The sequence below is a fragment of the Rutidosis leptorrhynchoides genome, chromosome 1 (genome assembly GCF_046630445.1).
Source record: "Rutidosis leptorrhynchoides isolate AG116_Rl617_1_P2 chromosome 1, CSIRO_AGI_Rlap_v1, whole genome shotgun sequence".
In the NCBI taxonomy this organism is placed as follows: Eukaryota; Viridiplantae; Streptophyta; class Magnoliopsida; order Asterales; family Asteraceae; genus Rutidosis; species Rutidosis leptorrhynchoides.
Genome location: NC_092333.1, coordinates 543,684,158 through 543,707,000, shown reverse-complemented (window position 1 = coordinate 543,707,000; position 22,843 = coordinate 543,684,158).

Here is a 22,843-nt window from a genome sequence, read left to right as displayed (position 1 = left end):
AAACCTGGTGGTTTAGAGGTTCCCGGGTCATTGTTACAACTTAAGGACTTCGGGGGTTGACGATACATATAAAGTTCATCGGGGTTGGAATTAGATTTCTCTATTTTTATGCCCTTTCCCTTATTATTTTCTTTTACCTTTTTAAATTCAGTTGGGGTAATTTCTATAACATCATCGGAATTCTCGTCGGAATCCGATTCATCGGAGAATTGGTAATCCTCCCAATATTTTGCTTCCTTGGCGGAAACACCATTGACCATAATTAACCTTGGTCGGTTGGTTGAGGATTTTCTTTTACTTAACCGTTTTATTATTTCCCCCACCGGTTCTATTTCTTCATCCGGTTCCGATTCTTCTTCCGGTTCCGATTCTTCTTCCGGTTCCGACTCTTCTTCCGGTTCCTCTTCGGGAACTTGTGAATCAGTCCACGAATCATTCCAATTTACATTTGACTCTTCATTATTATTAGGTGAGTCAATTGGACTTGTTCTAGAGGTAGACATCTATCACATAATATCAAACGCGTTAAGAGATTAATATATCACATAATATTCACATGTTAAAAATATATAGTTTCCAACAAAATTTGTTAAGCAATCATTTTTCAAGTAAACACGGTCGAAGTCCAGACTCACTAATGCATCCTAACAAACTCGATAAGACACACTAATGCAAAATTCTAGTTCTCTAAGACCAACGCTCTGATACCAACTGAAATGTCCCGTTCTTATTGATTAAAAACGTTCCATATTAATTGATTTCGTTGCGAGGTTTTGACCTCTATATGAGATGTTTTTCAAAGACTGCATTCATTTTAAAACAAACCATAACCTTTATTTCATCAATAAAGGTTTAAAAAGCTTTACGTAGATTATCAAATAATGATAATCTAAAATATCCTGTTTACACACGACCATTACATAATGGTTTACAATACAAATATGTTACAACAAAATAAGTTTCTTGAATGCAGTTTTTACACAATATCATACAAGCATGGACTCCAAATCTCGTCCTTATTTAAGTATGTGACAGCGGAAGCTCTTAATAATCACCTGAGAATAAACATGCTTAAAACGTCAACAAAAATGTTGGTGAGTTATAGGTTTAACCTATATATATCAAATCATAATAATAGACCACAAGATTTCATATTTCAATACACATCCCATACATAGAGATAAAAATCATTCATATGGTGAACACCTGGTAACCGACATTAACAAGATGCATATATAAGAATATCCCCATCATTCCGGGACACCCTTCGGATATGATATAAATTTCGAAGTACTAAAGCATCCGGTACTTTGGATGGGGTTTGTTAGGCCCAATAGATCTATCTTTAGGATTCGCGTCAATTAGGGTGTCTGTTCCCTAATTCTTAGATTACCAGACTTAATAAAAAGGGGCATATTCGATTTCGATAATTCAACCATAGAATGTAGTTTCACGTACTTGTGTCTATTTTGTAAATCATTTATAAAACCTGCATGTATTCTCATCCCAAAAATATTAGATTTTAAAAGTGGGACTATAACTCACTTTCACAGATTTTTACTTCGTCGAGAAGTAAGACTTGGCCACTGGTTGATTCACGAACCTATAACAATATATACATATATATCAAAGTATGTTCAAAATATATTTACAACACTTTTAATATATTTTGATGTTTTAAGTTTATTAAGTCAGCTGTCCTCGTTAGTAACCTACAACTAGTTGTCCACAGTTAGATATACAGAAATAAATCGATAAATATTATCTTGAATCAATCCACGACCCAGTGTATACGTATCTCAGTATTGATCACAACTCAAACTATACATATTTTGGAATCAACCTCAACCCTGTATAGCTAACTCCAACATTCACATATAGAGTGTCTATGGTTGTTCCGAAATATATATAGATGTGTCGACATGATAGGTCGAAACATTGTATACGTGTCTATGGTATCTCAAGATTACATAATATACAATACAAATTGATTAAGTTATGGTTGGAATATATTTGTTACCAATTTTCACGTAGCTAAAATGAGAAAAATTATCCAATCTTGTTTTACCCATAACTTCTTCATTTTAAATCCGTTTTGAGTGAATCAAATTGCTATGGTTTCATATTGAACTATATTTTATGAATTTAAACAGAAAAAGTATAGGTTATATTCGGAAAAATAAGTTACAAGTCATTTTTGTAAAGGTAGTCATTTCAGTCGAAAGAACGACGTCTAGATGACCATTTTAGAAAACATACTTCCACTTTGAGTTTAACCATAATTTTTGGATATAGTTTCATGTTCATAATAAAAATCATTTTCTCAGAATAACAACTTTTAAATCAAAGTTTATCATAGTTTTTAATTAACTAACCCAAAACAGCCCGCGGTGTTACTACGACGGCGTAAATCCGGTTTTACGGTGTTTTTCGTGTTTCCAGGTTTTAAATCATTAAGTTAGCATATCATATAGATATAGAACATGTGTTTAGTTGATTTTAAAAGTCAAGTTAGAAGGATTAACTTTTGTTTGCGAACAAGTTTAGAATTAACTAAACTATGTTCTAGTGATTACAAGTTTAAACCTTCGAATAAGATAGCTTTATATGTATGAATCTAATGATGTTATGAACATCATTACTACCTTAAGTTACTTGGATAAACCTACTGGAAAAGAGAAAAATGGATCTAGCTTCAACGGATCCTTGGATGGCTCGAAGTTCTTGAAGCAGAATCATGACACAAAAACAAGTTCAAGTAAGATCATCACTTGAAATAAGATTGTTATAGTTATAGAAATTGAACCAAAGTTTGAATATGATTATTACCTTGTATTAGAATGATAACCTACTGTAAGAAACAAATATTTCTTGAGGTTGGATGATCACCTTACAAGATTGGAAGTGAGCTAGCAAACTTGAAAGTATTCTTGATTTTATGAAACTAGAACTTTTGGAATTTATGAAGAACACTTAGAACTTGAAGATAGAACTTGAGAGAGATCAATTAGATGAAGAAAATTGAAGAATGAAAGTGTTTGTAGGTGTTTTTGGTCGTTGGTGTATGGATTAGATATAAAGGATATGTAATTTTATTTTCATGTAAATAAGTAATGAATGATTACTCATATTTTTGTAATTTTATGAGATATTTCTTGCTAGTTGCCAAATGATGGTTCCCACATGTGTTAGGTGACTCAAATGGGCTGCTAAGAGCTGATTATTGGAGTGTATATACCAATAGTACATACATCTAAAAGCTGTGTATTGTACGAGTACGAATACGGGTGCATACGAGTAGAATTGTTGATGAAACTGAACGAGGATGTAATTGTAAGCATTTTTATTAAGTAGAAGTATTTTGATAAGTGTATTGAAGTCTTTCAAAAGTGTATAAATACATATTAAAACACTACATGTATATACATTTTAACTGAGTCGTTAAGTCATCGTTAGTCGTTACATGTAAGTGTTGTTTTGAAACCTTTAGGTTAACGATCTTGTTAAATGTTGTTAACCCAATGTTTATAATATCAAATGAGATTTTAAATTATTATATTATCATGATATTATCATGTATGAATATCTCTTAATATGATATATATACATTAAATGTCTTTACAACGATAATCGTTACATATATGTCTCGTTTAAAAATCATTAAGTTAGTAGTCTTGTTTTTACATATGTAGTTCATTGTTAATATACTTAATGATATGTTTATTTATCATAGTATCATGTTAACTATATATATATATCCATATATATGTCATCATATAGTTTTTACAAGTTTTAACGTTCGTGAATCACCGGTCAACTTGGGTGGTTAATTGTCTATATGAAACATATTTCAATTAATCAAGTCTTAACAAGTTTGATTGTTTAACATGTTGGAAACATTTAATCATGTAAATATCAATCTCAATTAATATATATAAACATGGAAAAGTTCGGGTCACTACAACTTGGACGTGCCATATAATCTACTCCGCCTTCCCTCTTGATTGCAAAACAATTGATCTCCTTGAAATAGCCCCAACTCAAAAGTTTACCCTTGGAGTACTTCTTGGTTCTTTTACCTTTCTCATAGAAACTGACAAACTTCGGCTCAAGTTCTGGCTTATTCAACTGATCAGGGTTAACGACGTTTTGTTTCCACCAACTCTGACGGATCTCGTCTTCTACAACATTTCTGTTCACTTTAACCCTATCACGTACAAAGCAATTCTTAATCTCATTCCATCCCTCGGCCTTTGCTTGTTCGGCTCGGAGTTTCTTATCTTTCAATTCAGTTTCTTTTCTTTCTTTCTCAACGAGCAGTTTCTCGTGTCGGATCTTCTTGTTTCTTTCTATCATAACATCCACTTCTTTCACTTGTTCTTTGTATACCTTCCTCGCCTTTTCTAACTCAATTAAATTCTTTCTTTTATCCTCACAACTCAGATTGAAGAAGTCACTTAAGGTGTTGAGTGATGGATGCGAGTATGGCTCAAGCGAAGGCATAACTATCTCAACTTCTTCTTCTTCTTCTTCATCATCAGATTCTGTCACAAATTCGTCCTCGGACTCGATAATCACATCCTCTTTCAAACTATCTTTACCAACAGAATCTTCACTCTTCTCATCAGCAAACAAATTATCGAAATCACTTAAGTTGATATTTTGGATTGATTCGGGAGGGATACTTGACAATGACTCTTCTTGTGGAGCCTTGTTTTCAGCTTCAACTGACTCTGCATTCTCCGTATCATTTTCGCTGTCATATGCCAGAGCAGCAAGCTGTTCCATCGAAAACTCACTTGGTGGAACGTCCCCCTTTTCTGCATCATTAAAAACATTTGAATAATTCATATAATATTCAGCAGTAAAGACCTCACCATATTTATTAAAACTTCGAATAGGTATCACTAACGGTATATCAAAAGAGGGTCCTCCAGTTCCAGCGTCTTCTTCATCGCCCTTTTCATCACCTTCTCCCAAATCAGAAGAATACTCTTCTCCTATCTCCTTAATCAACTTTGTTTTACCAGAGGTAAGCTGTTCGATCTTATCATTCAACTTCTTCAATTTCTCCTTGTTCTCACTGATAATGCTAAAAACGAACATATATTTCATAGCATTATTCCTCAAGAAAGACAAGCTTTTAGTTGCAATTGTTCTATTTACAAGTGATATTCGTTTAAATAATAAAAGGTGAAGACAAAAGACAGATTCGACGAATTGAAGACGCAAACGACCAAAAAGCTCAAAAGTACAAAAGACAATCAAAAAGGTTCCAATTATTGATAAGAAACGTCTCGAAATCACAAGAGTACAAGATTCAAAACGCAAAGTACAAGATATTAAATTGTACGCGAGGACGTTCGAAAATCCGGAACCGGGACCAGAGTCAACTCTTAACGCTCGACGCAACGGACTAAAAATTACAAGTTAACTATGTATATAAATATAATATAATATATAATTAATTATATTAATTATATATATATATATTATATATATATATTAAAAACCGTCGGCAGAGAAAACTCCAAGGACTGAGCTGTAAAATTAACCTCCGCGACTCGCGGAGTTTGAAGAGCATTTTGCCGCGAGTCGCGGAGCCCCAAAAATCAACTCTGGCTATAAAGCCAACCGAATTCTGATCAAATTTCATATTCAATATCTATCTCTCTCTCAATATATACGTAATATATATATATAATTTTTATTTTAATTTTAATTTTAATTATAATTCTAATAATAAGGGTATGTTAGCAAATGTTGTAAGGGTGTAAGTCGAAATTCTGTCCGTGTAACACTACGCTATTTTTAATCATTGTAAGTTATGTTCAACCTTTTTATATTAATGTCTCGTAGCTAAGTTATTATTATGCTTATTTAAAATGAAGTAATCATGATGTTGGGCTAATTACTAAAATTGGGTAATTGGGCTTTGTACCATAATTGGGGTTTGGACAAAAGAACGACACTTGTGGAAATTAGACTATGGGCTATTAATGGGCTTTATATTTGTTTAACTAAATGAAAGTTTGTTAATGTTAATATAAAGATTTACAATTGGGCGTCCCTATAAATTACCATATACACTCGATCGGACACGATGTGCGGAGTATTTATATGTACGAATAATCGTTCATTTAACCGGACACGGGAATGGATTAATAGCCACTAGAATAATTAAAACAGGGGTGAAATTACATTCAAGGGTAATTGGTGTAATTGTTAACAAAGTAGTAAAACCTTGGTTTACACGCAGTCGATAACCTGGTGTATTCATTAAACAAAGTATTAAAACCTTGTTACAATTCGAATCCCCAATTAGTTGGAATATTTAACTTCGGGTATAATAATAATTTGACAAGGACACTTGCAATTTATATTTATGACTGATGGACTGTTATGGACAAAAACCAGACGGACATATTAAATAATCCAGGACAAAGGACAATTAACCCATGAGAATAAAACTAAAATCAACACGTCAAACATCATGATTACGGAAGTTTAAATAAGCATAATTCTTTTATTTCATATTTAATTTCCTTTATTTTATATTTAATTGCACTTCTAATTATCGCACTTTTATTTACTGTTATTTAATCGCACTTTTAATTATCGTACTTTTTAATTATCGCAATTTTATTTTATCGCACTTTTATTATTCGCAATTTCATTATCGTTATTTACTTTACGCTTTAATTTAAGTCTTGTATTTATTTTATATTTTACATTAGGTTTTAACTGCGACTAAAAGTCTTAAAATCGACAAACCGGTCATTAAACGGTAAAACCCCCCTTTATAATAATAATATTACTTATATATATGTTTGTATTTTTATAAAAGTAAACTAATATAGCGTTGAGCTTTGTTTAAAGATTTCCCTGTGGAACGAACCGGACTTACTAAAAACTACACTACTGTACGATTAGGTACACTGCCTATAAGTGTTGTAGCAAGGTTTAAGTATATCCATTCTATAAATAAATAAATATCTTGTGTAAAATTGTATCGTATTTAATAGTATTTCCTAGTAAAATATAAACTATTTTATATACACCTCGTACGACATCAAGTATTTTTGGCGCCGCTGCCGGGGACTATCTTAAAAGCCGGAAGCGCAACGCTAATATAAAAAAAAAAAGATTTTTAGTTACTTTTATTAAAATTCGTTTTTGTATTAATACGTTTTAAATATTCGAAAATATAAAAAGAAAAACAAAAATATTAGTATTTTTAAGATTTTGTTAAATATTTAAGTTTTATAAGTTTCTATATTTTTATTTTAGTTTATAAAAATATAAGTTTTATTTTAAAATCTTTTATTTATTTAAAAACAGAAAACATAAAATAAAAAAAAAAAAAATAGAAAAACGCGTAAAAATTCAAAGCTGTCAACTGAAATTCTAAACCCCGCGACTCGCGGGGTTTGATGCTTTAAATGCCGCGACTCGCGGAGGGTATCTGACAGGCGACAGGAAGCCCTAATCGAGCATTAATTACGGGTTATTTTTAATTATTATTATTATTTAAACTTAATTATTATTATTATTATTATTAGTTTTATTTTTATTTTTACTTTTTATTTAATTTATGTATTTTGTTTAATTAGTTTTATTAAAATTGTAAAATTAATAGTTTAATAAAATAAATAATATAAAAATAATATTTTTATAAAAATTGTACTTTTTCAACTTTTTGTATATTTTTATATTTTGTACCTTTTTAATCGTTGTAGCGTAATATTTGTATTTTTCGCTCATATTTAATTTTAAACTTAGTTTTTGCTATAGTTATTTTTACTCCTAGATTTTTAGGCTTTGCCGTAGAATTCCTTAAGTGCTTTTTCTTTAGACTAAGATTTAGGTACTTTAGAATTTTGCGACGCCTTTTTAAGTTTTAGTTTCTTTTTAAGTTATTTCCATTTGGGATTTAGTTTTTCCTGTAAGCTTTAATATTTTTAGACACCTTTTACTATGTACCAATTATCATTCCAATTAGTAATTTCAATTTGCGATTATAATTTTAAGTTAGTTGTAGTAATAAGGTTAGGTTAGTTAAGTATTTTTAAGTTTTTATAAGTTTCTTTTATTTTTCCGTCACCTTTTATTTTTCAACCATTTTTCTTTTTCTACCTTTTTCGACGAACTCTTTTTCTCTCTTATTTCTCGCTATTCTAGTTTTTAGGACTTAGAATTTTTTCTACTTCTTATCTAAATTTCTTAAAATTACGAAAATCTATTTTAAGTGGTTAAATTAATAGACATCAAAATTTTCTGGTTCGTAGTAATAGTTGGATTTGTACGTGGACCGGGTTATTGGAGCCAAACAGTCCTCAATTATATTGAGACCAAACGAATCCTGCCCCTCTGCTGCATCTTTTGGCTATTCGAAACGTGGGCAAAATCAGAAAAGTCTATTGATTGGATAACTTATTATAATTTTTCTTTCCTTTTTAAAACTAATAGGATATTCAGTGAATGCACCGAGCAAGACGTTCACCACCTTTTGTACGTTCACCACCTGTAACTAGATCAAGACATCGTTTAACAAATATAACCACCGATGATTTTTCTTTAGAATCGTCATCCAGTCGACCAAGTACTCCAGTTCAAATTTCCGATAATCCATTTTTTGAACCCGACCTCACAATTGAGAATCCAGAGAATATTCAGGAACGGTTCGTAGATCCTGAACCACTAAACTTTCCTCCGGAACCACCAATCATTCAAACAGAGATTGTTGAGGAACGAACCATTAAATCTGAATCCTCTAGTGATTTCGATTCAACAAATTCAATTATGGAGAATCTGGAACCTTTAAGTATGGAAGACCGAATGAGAGCTAAACGCACTGGCCAAGGTCACGCAATTACTCATCCAGACATTAATGCGCCAGATTATGAAATCAAAGGACAAATTCTACACATGGTGACTAATCAATGCCAATTTAGTGGTGCACCGAAGGAAGATCTAAATGAACATTTACGTACCTTTAATAGAATCTGCACACTATTTAAAATACGAGAAGTGGAGGATGAACAGATATATCTCATGTTATTTCCCTGGACTTTAAAGGGAGAAGCCAAAGATTGGTTGGAATCGTTACCTGAAGGGGCGATCGATACATGGGACGTTTTAATTGACAAATTTCTTAAACAATTCTTTCCTGCATCTAAAGCCGTAAGACTTCAAGCAGAAATTGTTACGTTCACACAGAAACCAAATGAAACTCTATATGAGGCGTGGACAAGATATGGAAAGTTGTTAAGAGGATGTCCGCAACATGGTTTAGACACCTGTCAAATAGTACAAATATTCTACCGAGGATGCGACATCACTACAAGGAAAGACATAGATATAGCAGCTGGTGGTTCTATTATGAAGAAAACCGAAACTGATGCTTACAAAATTATTGATAATACTGCTTCCCACTCACATGAGTGGCACCAAGAAAAAGATATCATTAGATCATCTAAAGCAGCTAGAGCCGATTCTAGCCATGACTTAGATTCCATTTCCGCAAAGATAGATGCTGTGGAGAGACGAATGGAAAAGATGACTAAGGATATTCACTCAATACGAATTAGTTGTGAGCAGTGTGGAGGACCACATTTGACAAAAGATTGTCTCAGTATTGAATTAACAATGGAACAAAGAGAGAATATTTCATACATAAACCAAAGGCCTGGAAATAATTATCAGAATAATTATCAACCGCCAAGACCGATTTACAATCAGAACCAGAATTATAACCGAAATATTCCATACAACAACCAACAAGGTCCTAGCAATCAACAAGTATCCAATAATACTTACAATCAGCAAAGAGCTAATTTTCAAAACAAACCACCACAACAAACCGATGATAAAAAGCCGAATTTAGAAGATATGATGACGAAGCTAGTTGAAACTCAAACGCAGTTTTTCACATCTCAGAAACAAACCAATGAACAAAATGCTCAAGCAAGGTTAATCGGTGAAAGAAAACCGGGAAGTCTACCTAGCGATACAAACGCTAACCCCCGGAATGAAACAGCTAAAGCTATTACCACAAGAAGTGGTACAACACTTAAACCACCTGAAATACCTGTAACTTCTGATGAAACCATTCCTACTCCACAAGAACCACAACCTGATCAAGGTAAGGAAAAAGAACCGGTAGTTGAAAAGGTTAATAAAGATAACACAGTTAAGGATAAACCTTATGTTAAACCATATCAACCACCACTTCCTTACCCGAGTAAAATGAAGAAAGAAAAACTTGAAGCCGAGCAATCCAAATTCTTGGATATGTTTAAACAGATAAATGTAAATCTTCCTTTCATTGATGTGATTTCAGGAATGCCTAGATATGCTAAATTCTTGAAAGATCTAATCTCAAATAGAAAGAAAATGGAAGAACTCTCGGCTGTTACTATGAATGCTAATTGTTCAGCAGTGCTGTTGAATAAGATACCAGAAAAACTATCTGATCCAGGAAGTTTCACAATTCCATGTTTTCTGGGTAGTCTTAGTTCAATAGAAGCATTGGCAGACTTAGGTGCTAGTATAAATCTAATGCCGTATTCACTATACGCTAAACTAGACCTTGGAGAATTGAAACCAACCAGAATAAGCATACAACTAGCCGATAGATCAATAAAATATCCTAGAGGGATAATGGAGAACATGCTAGTTAAAGTTGGTACTTTAGTATTTCCAGTAGATTTTGTTGTTTTGGACATGGAAGAAGATTCTCAAGTTCCTCTCATATTAGGAAGACCATTCTTAAACACGGCTAAAGCAATGATAGACGTGTTCGGTAAGAAATTGACCCTAAGTATAGAGGATGAGAGTGTTACCTTTTCAGTTGATAGAGCAATGCAACAACCACAATCTGCAGATGATACATGTTATTATATTCAAACTATAGATGCACATGCAGAATTATTAGAAGAATTTCCAGAATTACAAGGAACAGGAGAATGTTCTTTAGGAGAAGGTAATGAACCAATTGATGAAGCTGAAATGTTAGCTACACTTATAGCTAATGGATATGAACCAACAACAGAAGAAATTCAAATGCTAAAAGAAGAAGACAGATATCGATATAAATCATCGATAGAAGAACCTCCGAAATTAGAGTTAAAGCCACTTCCAAACCATTTGGAATACGCTTATTTACATGGTGAATCTGAATTAACTGTAATAATATCGTCTTCTCTTACTGAAAATGAGAAATCACAACTCATTTCTGTGTTGAAAGCTCATAAACCAGCCATTGCATGGAAGATTCATGATATTAAAGGAATAAGTCCTTCGTATTGCACACATAAAATCCTTATGGAAGAAGGTCATAAAACGTATGTGCAACGCCAACGAAGACTAAATCCTAATATGCAAGATGTAGTTAAGAAAGAGATTATTAAACTGCTAGATGCAGGTTTGATATATCCAATCTCTGATAGTCCATGGGTAAGCCCAGTTCAATGCGTGCCTAAGAAGGGTGGCATGACTGTCATTACAAATGAGAAAAATGAACTTATTCCTACTAGGACTGTAACAGGATGGCGTGTATGTATTGATTATAGAAAATTAAATGACGCCACCAGAAAAGATCACTTTCCCTTACCTTTCATAGATCAAATGTTGGAAAGATTAGCCGGAAATAGTTACTATTGTTTTCTAGATGGATTTTCCGGATATTTTCAAATTCCAATAGCACCCGAGGACCAAGAGAAAACCACATTCACGTGCCCTTATGGTACGTTTGCTTATAAACGCATGCCATTTGGACTTTGTAACGCCCCTGCAACCTTTCAAAGGTGCATGATGGCGATTTTTCACGACATGATAGAAGAATGCATGGAAGTTTTCATGGATGACTTTTCAGTCTTCGGTGATACATTTAAATCATGTCTAGTTAATCTGGAACGAATGCTAATTAGATGCGAAAAATCAAATCTAGTACTTAATTGGGAGAAATGCCATTTCATGGTTAAAGAAGGCATCGTTCTTGGACATAAAATTTCAAAAGAAGGAATTGAAGTGGATAGAGCTAAAGTAGATGTAATTGCTAAACTTCCACATCCCACCAATGTTAGAGGAGTTAGGAGTTTTCTAGGGCATGCCGGTTTTTACCGACGTTTCATAAAAGATTTTTCTAAAATTGCCACTCCTATGAATAAACTCCTAGAAAAGGATGCGCCATTCATCTTTTCAGATGAATGTATCAAATCTTTTAATATTCTTAAAGAAAAACTCACTAATGCGCCGATCATGATAACACCAAATTGGAATCTACCATTTGAACTAATGTGCGATGCAAGTGATTTTGCAATGGGAGCCGTTTTAGGACAACGGATTGAAAAACGATTTCAACCTATATATTATGCTAGTAAGACATTACAAGGAGCACAAACGAACTATACAACTACTGAAAAAGAACTCCTTGCTATTGTCTTTGCTTTTGACAAATTTCGATCATATCTCGTTCTAGCAAAAACGGTGGTCTATACCGACCATTCTGCTCTTAGATACCTATTTTCAAAACAAGATGCTAAACCAAGATTAATCCGTTGGATCTTACTCTTACAAGAGTTTGATATTGAAATCCGAGATAAAAGAGGAGCAGAAAATCTCGCCGCTGATCATCTTTCTCGTCTTGAAAATCCCGAATTAGAAGTTCTGAATGAATCGGCCATACAAGACAACTTTCCTGATGAATATCTATTGAAGATAGATTATAAAGAAATCCCATGGTTTGCAGACTATGCAAACTACTTAGTTTGTGGATTCCTTGAAAAAGGATTATCGTACCAAAGACGAAAGAAATTCTTCAGTGATATAAAACACTATTTCTGGGAAGATCCACATCTGTTTAAAAGTTGTCCCAATGGAATAATACGCCGATGTGTATTTGGAGATGAAGCTAGTAAAATTTTAAACCATTGTCACACAGGACCAACAGGAGGGCATTATGGGCCTCAACTAACAGCAAGAAAAGTTTATGAAGCTGGATTCTATTGGCCTACAATTTACAAAGACGCACACCTTCTTTGCAAATCCTGTGATGCATGTCAAAGGGCCGGAAAAATAAGTCAACGTGATGAAATGCCACAAAATGTCATCCAAGTATGTGAAGTATTTGACATTTGGGGTATTGACTTTATGGGTCCATTTCCAAAATCTCATAATAATCTATATATACTCGTAGCCATTGATTATGTATCTAAATGGGCGGAAGCACAAGCTCTCCTAACTAACGATGCACGAGTTGTAGTCAATTTTTTAAAACGTCTTTTTGCAAGGTTTGGAACACCGAAAGCTTTAATAAGTGATCGGGGTACTCATTTCTGTAATAATCAACTTGAGAAAGTTCTTAAAAGATATGGAGTAACTCATAAAATCTCCACCGCATATCATCCACAAACAAGTGGACAAGTTGAAAATACCAACCGAGCTTTAAAACGTATTCTAGAGAAAACCGTAGGATCAAATCCGAAGGAATGGTCCATTAAATTGGAGGATGCACTCTGGGCTTTTAGAACAGCCTACAAAACTCCAATTGGAACCACACCTTTTAGACTTGTTTATGGAAAAGCATGTCATCTTCCAGTAGAAATTGAACACAAAGCATTTTGGGCTTTGAAGACATGTAATCTTGATTTACATGAAGCTGGACGTCTACGATTAAGTCAACTAAACGAATTAGAAGAACGAAGAAATGGCATGATAAAAGAATCAGAAGTTCAAAAGAATTTAAAGAAGGAGACAGAGTTCTTCTTTTCAATTCACGATTCAAGCTATTTCCTGGAAAATTGAAATCAAGATGGTCTGGGCCATTCATAGTCAAAAGAGTTTTCCCATACAGAACGATAGAATTAATAAATTCAAATGGGATAGAATTTAAAGTTAATGGTCACAGAGTTAAACATTACATACATGGTCCGATGGAAGTCGACAACGAAGTTAATCACAATTTCGACACCACAGCTAACTAAGTGTGGGGAGAATCAAGTCTTTAAAGGATAATATGTATTTCTGTTAGAGTTAGATTGTCTGTTTTCGTGTAGTTCTCGAAAATGGAACACGTATGGTCTTTCCCTAGCAGACCCTAAAGAACTAGTCTTCTCCCCCCATTCTGAATTTTTATTTTTTTTAGGTTTTTACGAAATGAAGACTGCCTGTGAACTAAACCATGGTCTAATGCTACACGCTTTGATCACTAAACGTAATAATGACATACTACCGAGCGAATTAGTATCAGTAATCAGAGAAAGAATGGACGGAGTTAGAAAAGAATCCAGATGCGAAGATAATAAGTTACAATTTGGTAAAGGAAAATCAAAATCCGCAGCGAAAAGAAGAGCACGACACCTAGAACGATGTCACAAATGCGGAAAATGGTCACATGGAGGTAAATGTTCAAATAATCAAACCTATTCAAATACCGAATTTGTTACTTTATGCAGAGACGGACCGTTCATATGTTTAGAAGAAAAGACACTGAATGCTCGAGGTTACGCTTATGTAGCAATGGAAAACCAATTAAACCGACTATCTTATGAATGGAATAGATCATATAACTAAGAAATCTATTTCACAGGTATGTCTGTACAGTTTTTATTTTTATTTTTATTTTTAACCTTTTGATAATAAACGCTAATTTGTTCGCTAAAAAGTATTAAATTGGTATTGAATAAAATTAGGTTTGGCGACCGAAATTATTGATATCATTCAAAAATTTATTACATCACTGCGAAATTTAACGTTTATTCTTAAGGTATAAATATCTTTAATCAATCAACCCAAAATATTTCAAAAATTCGTCATGAGTTAAATTAGGTCTTGAAACCGAAATTACTTTACCGAAAAGAGGGGCGCATATTTTTGATAATATTTGATTGATTAAAGTGGGATAAAAAGACAAAAAGATTTTTAAATTTATTTTTACCATGTTTTTAAAATTAATATTTAAATCTTAAATTAATATTGTAAACTTTGTAAAAACAATATATTTAAAATTGTAAATATTTGAAAAAAAATTAATATAAGTTTGGTGTGAATTTATAATATGAATTTTAAAAAAATTAAGTTTGATATGAATTTATAAATTTTTAAATTAAGTTTGGTGTGAATTTTTAATTTTTAAAATATTAATTTTTAATTTTATGCATTTCAAATTTTAAGTTTGGTGTGAATTTTTAATTTTTAATTTTGAATTTTATATTTAAGTTGTGTGAATTTAAAAACAAAAATTTACTTTATCTCATTAAGTTAAGAATATGATTTTTAAATTCGTCGTAAGTTGAAGACTAGGTCTTTGAACCGAAATTGCTTTACCCGAGGGAGGGACGAGAACTTTTATTATCATTATTTTTAATCTTATTGAATTAGAGTATGCCAAAAACATTGAAAAAAACCTAAAAATCTTAGCTTTTAAAACAATCGCTACAAAAAGACAAATTTTAAAATTTTGTCGAAGGACGGACTAGGACATCGATCCGAAACGACCTCGTCCTAAATAACAAGGGAAACAAAATTTTAAAATTAAATACTTAATTGTTTTATAAGTTAAAGATTATAAAAAAAAAAAAAAAAAAAAGAGCAAACTCCGCGACTCGCGGAGTTTGAAAGGGAATTTTCCGCAACTCGCGGAGGGACCAAAACCCAGAAAAAAAAAATAAAAAGAGCTGAACGATCAGTACACTCCACAACTCAAAAACACAGCAAAAATACTGCGAAAACAGACCCGAAAAACACCCCCAAAAATCCCAATTTTTAACCGTTAATCACCAAATTTTTTGCTAAAATCATGTTGAGAAGGATGCTATCTAAGAATTACTCAAGAAAAATGGTAAATTTCTACACCTAAACACCATTTAATTCGAAATTTGATGTTCTTGAGCTATTTTTTCCCCAATTTGATTTTGATGCTTTTTAGTGTAATTAAGCTTAAATTGTTTATGTATTATGCTTGTATAACCTAGATTGATGCTGTTTAACATGATTAGAAGCCTTAAACTTCAAATTTTGAGTAATCTAGGGTTTGTGTTCTTGAGCAAATTTGGGGCTTTTTGATATAAACAGGTTATGGCCGATTTTTGTCATGAATTGTTGCTAAATTGAGTAGTGTAACATGTCTAGGTAGTTAAATGATCCAAACTTTGAGCCTAAACATGATTTTGAGAATTAAAGTGGACTTTTTCAAGTCTAAAATTCATGAACTTGATTTTTGAAAGATAATGCCATTTGAGACTTATTTAATTGCTAGTAATGATTATTTTGACATGTTATTTGAGTTGAATGCTTATGAACTTGGCGAACATTTTCGTATATGCTTATTTGAAAAAGTGTAGATTTGATAAAAATGTGAAAATGAGCTTAAGTTTGATATAAATTGATAATGTCATTGTAATTATTTTGATTGATGATTTTGCTGACACTAATGCATATTTGGATGCACAAAATTTGTGTTTGATGTGTTTTGCAGAATGAAAGGGGTGAATCTTCATCCCAAGCCCGCAATGCTCCTGCTGAGAATTTGGAACAACAGGAGGTGGATAACTACTACAAGCAGGATGTACCTCATCCAGTCATGACCTTTTCCGATATGCACTTGGAAGAATTGCACCCGAACCTGAGATTTGACAGACTTTGGATAGATTATCCAAAATATCAACGGGGTTTGCATACTCTTCACTCTAAGGTTGTTGAGGTACCGAGGGTCATAGAATGGGGACCCTTAGAAGCTGTAGAATTGGCCGGGCCAATTAGGGAATTACTTGTACAGAGGTATGGTAATTCTTCTTTTAATGACTGGATATGTTTATTCACCATACGCAGACCTGTATATAAAGTATGGTGTGAAGAATTGTTATGTAGTATAGAGTTGAATGATCGGGTAGCTAGTTTAACCGATCGTTCTTTTATTAGATTTTTGTTAGGCGGTTCGATGCGCCACATGTCTTTACTGGACATGGCTCAGGCTTTACGTATATATACGCCTGAGGAGTTAGCGTCTGCCGATTGTAGAGGATTGATACTAAACGGTAGAAAGATAGATGAGAATTTTGATACACACGGTGTGTGGAGTCAAATGACAAGCCATCACCGTTTCAAAGGGGGAAACTACTCTTATTTGGATATAGATAGAGCCGAATTAAGAGTGATACATAGGTTTTTAGCTAATTCGATTACACAAAGGGGTAAGAACAAAGAAAAAGTAAATGAACAAGATTTGTTTTACCATATGTGTATTCGAGACCCACAAAGCGCTGTAAGTATACCATATTGTGTGGGTTATTATTTATCAGCTATGGTTCAGGGGATGCGACCACATAGCATAATAGGAGGTGGTATTTTTATTACTTTGATTGGTGAATATCTCGGTGTGGATATAAGTCGGGGGGGATTATTACTAGAAGAGCCGGAACCCCGCGATACTATAGGTTTAAATGTATACCATGGTGCGAAAGTTTTGAAGAGGCGAAATAACGCCGCAGTTCGATACCATGGTAGACATCCACAGGTGGAGAGAAATCAGCAGCAAGGTAATGTAGGAGGGGGGAATGAGATGCAAGAAATGCATAGGTTTATAGCTTCTCAGGAATACGAAAATGCTAGACAGAGAGCATTTGAAGATTGGCAAGTTCATCAGAACCAGATCATAGCTCATTGCCAACATATAGGTAGAAACTATATTCCTACACCGAAACCCATCTTCCCTCCTTGGTCTATAGAGATGCAGCCACCATATCCTACGTATGACCCTGCCGAAGCATTCTATAGCACTTATGGTTATGCCTGGAACCCCTATTGGTACCAATATCATCCTTAGTTTACTTATTATTATTTTTTATTTTGTAATTTGTAATTATTGATACATTTAATATTTTTGTTAATATTGTAATCATTTTTATAATTGTCTAACTTTTATTCTTAGATTTTAATAATTTTTGAATGTGGGGTAATATACCAAACTTCAAAAATATGTATATATGTTTGCAGTTTATCTTATGTACACAACAGGGTAAAACAACACATTTTCAAAGACTGGCATTAAGTTCAGCAAAAGCAACTAATTTTGACGACAAGATACAAAATATATGTGAAATAACAACAAGACGGAATGAACAAATGAGGTGCACCATTTATCATTCAGCAAACAAACGCCAATATATTTGGAAACTTTGGTAAAAATTTAATCATTTTCACACAAATCACCCTCAATAATTTAAATTGTTACTGATTTCTTGCAAATGAGGGCATTGCAAGATCTTAAGTGTGGGAAGGGGTTAAATTCTTTCGGATTTTAAAAATTTTTTACTTTATACACTTGGTTACCATTAAAAATACTAGTAAAGCAGTAGTTGTATTAGAATCTAGTGCTCTCTGATAAAAAAGAACAGCTCTAGTCTTATATACTGACTACCCAATTCTAGTAAAATTTTTCAATTAAATGAATTCAAATCATGTTTATACATATTTATGAACGATAAAACTAGGTTTTAAACACCGAAATTATTGTTATCTCGGAAAGGACATAAATTAAGAAACAAACTAAAATGTCAAAATTCATTTAAAATGGAATAGAGGACGATAAAAAGAAAAATAAAAAGCCAAGTGTGGGAAAATTTACCAAATTATTTTAAACATATGTAACAAATAACTGAAAATACTTTTGCTTTGGACTAAACTAAACTGTTTTACCCGATGAAAGAAAAGAAGAGATGGATCTACATGATGAATCAATTCCATCATTAAAAGGAAGTAAAGTCTTCCGAAAAAGAAACGCGCTTCTTGATTTAGGTCATGAAGTTGTCGTTCAGACCAGCTGTAGGTTGACGAAAAATCTAGAAAAGTCATCACTAAAATCAGCAGGAAATCCACGGACCTCAGCATTAAACAGGGTCGCCAAGTGGTCAGATTTATCCTAACCATGAGAAGGATTTATCTCGTACAATGGGGAGGCACCGTGCAAATTAGCTTGATAAGACTAATGAATCAGATCCCCAGAAAGGATAATCTCCTTAAAGATTAAAAATCAGCTTTTAAGACTGATATTACTCAATCCTTGAGATTGACCTTAAAGATTGAGAATTCAAACTCATGGAATTCGATGATATCTAAACTCGAGCTTAAACGAGAAAATATTTTGATCAAAATTACAAACCGATTTGTTTTCTGAAAACCCTATTTTCAATGCGTTCATTACCATTGAACGTAAAATCCTAGGAATTCACCTGGAATTCATTAGGTCACCTGAACTAAATCGGGTGTCAACCGTAAGAACGGTGGTTGCATAGCATGGTCAAAGACATGACCTTGTGCCAGACCGAAAAAATTATAAGGGTGAGCTTTACTATTGCTCCTACCAAGGATAGTAATTGCGTCCGACACGTTATAGACCATAATTAAAAGCATGTCAGGGGACATTGCCTTAACAGTTGCTTGTTCAACGCTTTCCTTTACAACCGGACGGTAGTTTACCGAAAGGTAATATACGGGACAAGTAAACTGGACGTGTTGCTTTCCAAATACAAGGTTAGCAAGTGGGTGACACAAAACTGCAAGTTTTGAGCTAAAATTTTCAAATCTGAAACCCACCAAACCCACAAAAATATTTTGCAAACACCGGTAAAGGGTTATCCCGGAAAACTTATCTAGGGTAAAAACTAGATTTAATTTTCAAAAGATCAAATGTTTTCATAAAGATCCAATTTCCTTAATGGATCTAAATTTTTATAGTCATGTGGGACTGTAAACCATATCGTTACTACCATTGTTTATACCGCCGTATAGAAATCACTGATGTACAAAGTGTGAAGAATAAAGAAGTGATTCTAGTATTTCAAGACAATATTGCTTGAGGACAAGCAACGCTCAAGTGTGGGAATATTTGATAATGCTAAAAACGAACATATATTTCATAGCATTATTCCTCAAGAAAGACAAGCTTTTAGTTGCAATTGTTCTATTTACAAGTGATATTCGTTTAAATAATAAAAGGTGAAGACAAAAGACAGATTCGACGAATTGAAGACGCAAACGACCAAAAAGCTCAAAAGTACAAAAGACAATAAAAAAGGTTCCAATTATTGATAAGAAACGTCTCGAAATCACAAGAGTACAAGATTCAAAACGCAAAGTACAAGATATTAAATTGTACGCGAGGACGTTCGAAAATCCGGAACCGGGACCAGAGTCAACTCTTAACGCTCGACGCAACGGACTAAAAATTACAAGTTAACCATGTATATAAATATAATATAATATATAATTAATTATATTAATTATATATATATTATATATATATATATATTAAAAACCGTCGGCAGAGAAAACTCCAAGGACTGAGCTGTAAAATTAACCTCCGCGACTCGCGGAGTTTGAAGAGCATTTTACCGCGAGTCGCCGAGCCCCAAAAATCAACTCTGGCTATAAAGCCAACCGAATTCTGATCAAATTTCATATTCAATATCTATCTCTCTCTCAATATATACGTAATATATATATATAATTTTTATTTTAATTTTAATTTTAATTATAATTCTAATAATAAGGGTATGTTAGCAAATGTTGTAAGGGTGTAAGTCGAAATTCTGTCCGTGTAACACTACGCTATTTTTAATCATTGTAAGTTATGTTCAACCTTTTTATATTAATGTCTCGTAGCTAAGTTATTATTATGCTTATTTAAAACGAAGTAATCATGATGTTGGGCTAATTACTAAAATTGGGTAATTGGGCTTTGTACCATAATTGGGGTTTGGACAAAAGAACGACACTTGTGGAAATTAGACTATGGGCTATTAATGGGCTTTATATTTGTTTAACTAAATGAAAGTTTGTTAATGTTAATATAAAGATTTACAATTGGGCGTCCCTATAAATTACCATATACACTCGATCGGACACGATGGGCGGAGTATTTATATGTACGAATAATCGTTCATTTAACCGGACACGGGAATGGATTAATAGCCACTAGAATAATTAAAACAGGGGTGAAATTACATTCAAGGGTAATTGGTGTAATTGTTAACAAAGTAGTAAAACCTTGGTTTACATGCAGTCGATAACCTGGTGTATTCATTAAACAAAGTATTAAAACCTTGTTACAATTCGAATCCCCAATTAGTTGGAATATTTAACTTCGGGTATAATAATAATTTGACAAGGACACTTGCAATTTATATTTATGACTGATGGACTGTTATGGACAAAAACCAGACGGACATATTAAATAATCCAGGACAAAGGACAATTAACCCATGAGAATAAAACTAAAATCAACACGTCAAACATCATGATTACGGAAGTTTAAATAAGCATAATTCTTTTATTTCATATTTAATTTCCTTTATTTTATATTTAATTGCACTTCTAATTATCGCACTTTTATTTACTGTTATTTAATCGCACTTTTAATTATCGTACTTTTTAATTATCGCAATTTTATTTTATCGCACTTTTATTATTCGCAATTTCATTATCGTTATTTACTTTACGCTTTAATTTAAGTCTTGTATTTATTTTATATTTTACATTAGGTTTTAACTGCGACTAAAAGTCTTAAAATCGACAAACCGGTCATTAAACGGTAAAAACCCCCCTTTATAATAATAATATTACTTATATATATGTTTGTATTTTTATAAAAGTAAACTAATATAGCGTTGAGCTTTGTTTAAAGATTTCCCTGTGGAACGAACCGGACTTACTAAAAACTACACTACTGTACGATTAGGTACACTGCCTATAAGTGTTGTAGCAAGGTTTAAGTATATCCATTCTATAAATAAATAAATATCTTGTGTAAAATTGTATCGTATTTAATAGTATTTCCTAGTAAAATATAAACTATTTTATATACACCTCGTACGACATCACTCACTCTTAATCGCCAAAAACTTCTTCTTCAACTTATCTGTTCTATTCTTATGTTGGTCCAACCTATCAGATAACCTCTTGTTCTCTTCCACCAATGATTCAATCTTAGCATTACTGATCTTCTTCTCCTCAGTAGCTTGATTTTCCAGATTGGTTATTTTCGTGATCAAAGACATCATCAGATTTTGCTGAGTCTTATATTCATCTGACTTGACCTGAGGTGTTGTGGTGGCAGGTTTTGGTGAGGTAACAGCAGCCCTTGCATCCTTCATGAAACCGGATGGCTTCCTCTGAGCTTGTTGCCTTGAACCACCCTGTGATGACTTCTGAGGTGACTCATAAGAATACTTCATTCTTTTCTCCTTCTTCTTGAGTTGTTCTGAGGTCATAGGATCCTTTCCTTTCCTTTTCCTCTGAATTAAGCTGACATCCTCCTCTGTCGCTTCATCATCACCCTCGATAACCTCGTCATCAACCTTATCTCCTCCTTGAACATTACCAGTAGCTTTCTGATTATCACCTTCACCTTCCTCATTGGTAACTTCGTAGTTAGAGTCTGAATCCTCATTCCTCCAAGCATTACCTGCTGGACATCGATAGTTCTCCTTGATTAGATGACAAATGAGCTTTCTATTAAAGTCAGGCTTTAAATCCTCATTCCTTGTCTCTTCCATTCTGCGGAAAGTAATCGGATTCATCGGCTTAAGGTGGATAATGTCCTCTTCAAGCTTAGGTAGATCAGGTGCAGCGTCATTAATGATTAATTGAAGAAAACGGGCATAGATCAGGTATCTCTGAGTAGTACTGAAGTGGTTTGCTTTGAAGTAGTATAAGACAAATCCCGAGAAATCGTATGGTTCCTTTAAAACAAGTGCCACAAACATAATCTGCACTTTCTCGTTCAACTTATCAAAACCAGATTTGCGTCCACTCAAACAATGCATAATCACATGAGCAAGATATC